The sequence below is a fragment of the Urocitellus parryii genome, chromosome 1 (genome assembly GCF_045843805.1).
Source record: "Urocitellus parryii isolate mUroPar1 chromosome 1, mUroPar1.hap1, whole genome shotgun sequence".
Lineage (NCBI taxonomy): Eukaryota > Metazoa > Chordata > Mammalia > Rodentia > Sciuridae > Urocitellus > Urocitellus parryii.
The window spans coordinates 32,391,660-32,394,642 of NC_135531.1; the positions used below are offsets into that span (position 1 = coordinate 32,391,660).

The 2,983-nt window shown below is 38.6% G+C and overlaps 1 pseudogene; it reads right to left on the reverse strand.

Moving 5' to 3' along the window:
• Positions 1-1,274: 1,274 nt before the first annotated feature.
• On the reverse strand, positions 1,275-2,178 carry LOC144253604 (26S proteasome non-ATPase regulatory subunit 7 pseudogene; annotated as a pseudogene).
• Between the last annotated feature and the right edge of the window lie 805 nt (positions 2,179-2,983).

Sequence of the window (2,983 nt, forward strand, 5' to 3'; positions counted from 1 at the left end):
TTTATCAGAATTTTTATTAATGGATTTGGCAAAATTTTGTTATTTAATCAGACTCCCTTGTTTTTATCTTCTTTAGAAAAGGTAAAAGAGCACAAGGAATTCTTAAAGAAAAATTGATAAAATTCACAGAGATCTTCATAATTTGTGGGCTGAGTTAGTAACAGGCCACTATGGGTGTTTGGGATTATTACCTCTGATGCTAAAATGTCCTTGCTTAAGTAAATTCTGTAAGGACTAGAGAGATCTGTTCTTATCAAACAGGCCAGAATCCTTATCTCAATACTCTTCTAAACAATGTGTGTAGAATTGCTTTTCAAATCTGATGCCTGGTCTTCTGGAAGGGACCCAAGATAAAGATCTTGATGGAAAGGTCAATATCAGGCAGTATTTACAACTAGCAAAACCAAAGCTCTTTAAGAGATTGTTCCCAAGTTTCTATTTCAAGTACAGAGGTATAAGTCTTCAAATCATGGAAAAGCTACTCATCTACAAACTCATTGATGATTCTTAGGATTCTCACAGCAGCAAACACAAGTTGCAAGTAGACAGCTTCCATCAGTGACCTGTAAATCATGCAGATCTCTAGTCAAGATAGAAATAATTATCTGCATCCCTTTATTCTTTATTTTTCTCACTATCTAACTTCTTTCTTTCTTTCTTTGTTTCTTTCTTTCTTTCTTTCTTTCTTTCTTTCTTTCTTTCTTTCTTTCTTTCTTCCTTCCTTCCTTCCTTCCTTCCTTCCTTCCTTCCTTCCTTCCTTCCTTTTTAACATGCCACTTACTTTGGTCTTCGAAGGTAATAATTCATGAAGCTGGAACCCAGTCCCTGATAATGCCAGAAGTGTGGGTTCAAAACGTGATGTGGTTCTCAAGAGTTCAGAAGTGTCAGAACTCAGGTTTACAAGCCATAGAATGTACATTATCCATAATTCTGTTTAGCAATTTCGCCAGTTATCAGAAAGAGACCCCCAAATCTCTCATAATGCAGAAAATTCAACTCCTGTTAATAAAGAATGAAGAGTACCAAAAATGTTATGTTGTTGTCTCTTCACTTTTCTTGCACAGTCTGCAGCCTGAGCTATCATAATGTCCAACTCACAGCAGCTGAGGCTGCAGTATGAGTAGGAGTTCAGTCTTTCTATCATTTACATCATCTAATGCGAATCAGTGATTGAAGGCATAGAGCTCTCATCAGGACAGCCATTTAACAAGCACTGAAAGTGAAAAAGTTTGTAAGATTTAAATTTACAAATTAAAAAAAAAAAGCTACGTGCTTTACTTCTTCTCCTGGTTCTCTTCTTCCTTCACATGACTCTTTTCCTTATATTTTTCTTTCTCTTTGTCATCTTTCCTATTCTTTTTGCTCTCTTCTTTTTTCCTGCCCTTCTTTCTTCTCTGCATCCGAGTTGGCAATCTTGTTGATGAGGTTATGCAGGGCACCTACAGAGTAGATCAGTGAGGCCACTACACCACCTCCATTGGGTCCTTATTCTTCAGGTAAAAGGCCTTGACAAACTCCTGCAGGCTGACATCAGGCAGTAGGGTGAAGATGTCCTGCAGCTGGTAGATGGTCTGGTGTTGATAGACAGCTTGCCTGTAGCTAGTTTTTCCAGGTAACTCCTGATATAGAGATGCTTAGAGGTTCCTTCAAACCATGGAGTTGATTTGTGACTCCCTGGGAAAGAGTGCCCATTATCAACAGTGTCTTTTATGTCCTGTAACATGTGTATAACCCCAGCTTCCTCAGCTTCTTCTGTTTCAACTTCCCTGATCACATGCTCAAATATTTTTGAAGTTGTAGTTCCATCATCATGAACTTCTTCCTGTGAAATATATGCTTCTGTGGGCAGCTCCAAGTTCTTTGGCTTCACACCAATAATGATGAATACTGAGTTAGGGTGGTATATGTTTTCATGAGTTCATTGATGGCGATGTCATTCCTATGTAGTGTAGGGCCTGTGTGGTATCAGACAACTATTCCTTTTCTGGCATTAACCTCCTTAAACATTTCATACAAGTCTTCCAAATAATCATGTTTTAAGAACCAGACAGAACTAGCTTTGTCATCTTCATCAAAACAGACTGAAAATCTAAGGGACACATCAAGTACTTTTCTTTTGCCCTGACCCCACAAAAGTATAAAACAATACAATTCTGGTTTCCAAACTTGTGGACACATTGACTACAAAGTAATTCATGCTTGGAAAAAATTCAAACTTTATGTTTTTCTTGGCAGACCTCCTTATTTCCTTTGAACTTTCCTCAACTTCTTTATCCTCAAATCACTTCAGGAATAAAGATGCTCAAGTCATACTACTATTATGGCCTGGGTTCTATGAGACCAATATTCTGAAACATATGCCCCATGGTCCAGAGTATACAAAGAACTCAAAAAAATAACCCAATCAACAAATGGGCCAAGGACCTGAACAGACACTTCTCAGAGGAGGACATACAATCAATCAACAAGTACATGAAAAAATGCTCACTATCTCTAGCAGTCAGAGAAATGCAAATCAAAACCACCCTAAGATACCATCTCACTCTAGTAAGATTGGCAGCCATTATGAAGTCAAACAACAACAAGTGTTGGGGAGGATGTGGGGAAAAGGGTACACTTGTGCATTGCTGGTGGGACTGCAAATTGGTGCAGCCAATTTGGAAAGCAGTATGGAGATTCCTGGGAAAACTGGGAATGGAACCACCATTTGACCCAGCTATTGCCCTTCTCGGACTATTCCCTGAAGACCTTAAAAGAGCGTACTATAGGGATACTGCCACATCGATGTTCATAGCAGCACAATTCACATTAGCTAGACTGTGGAACCAAACTAGATGCCCTTCAATAGATGAATGGATAAAAATAATGTGGCATTTATACACAATGGAGTATTACGCAGCACTAAAAATGACAAATCATGGAATTTGCAGGGAAATGGATGGCATTAGAGTAGATTATGCTTAGTGAAGCTAGCCAATCCCTA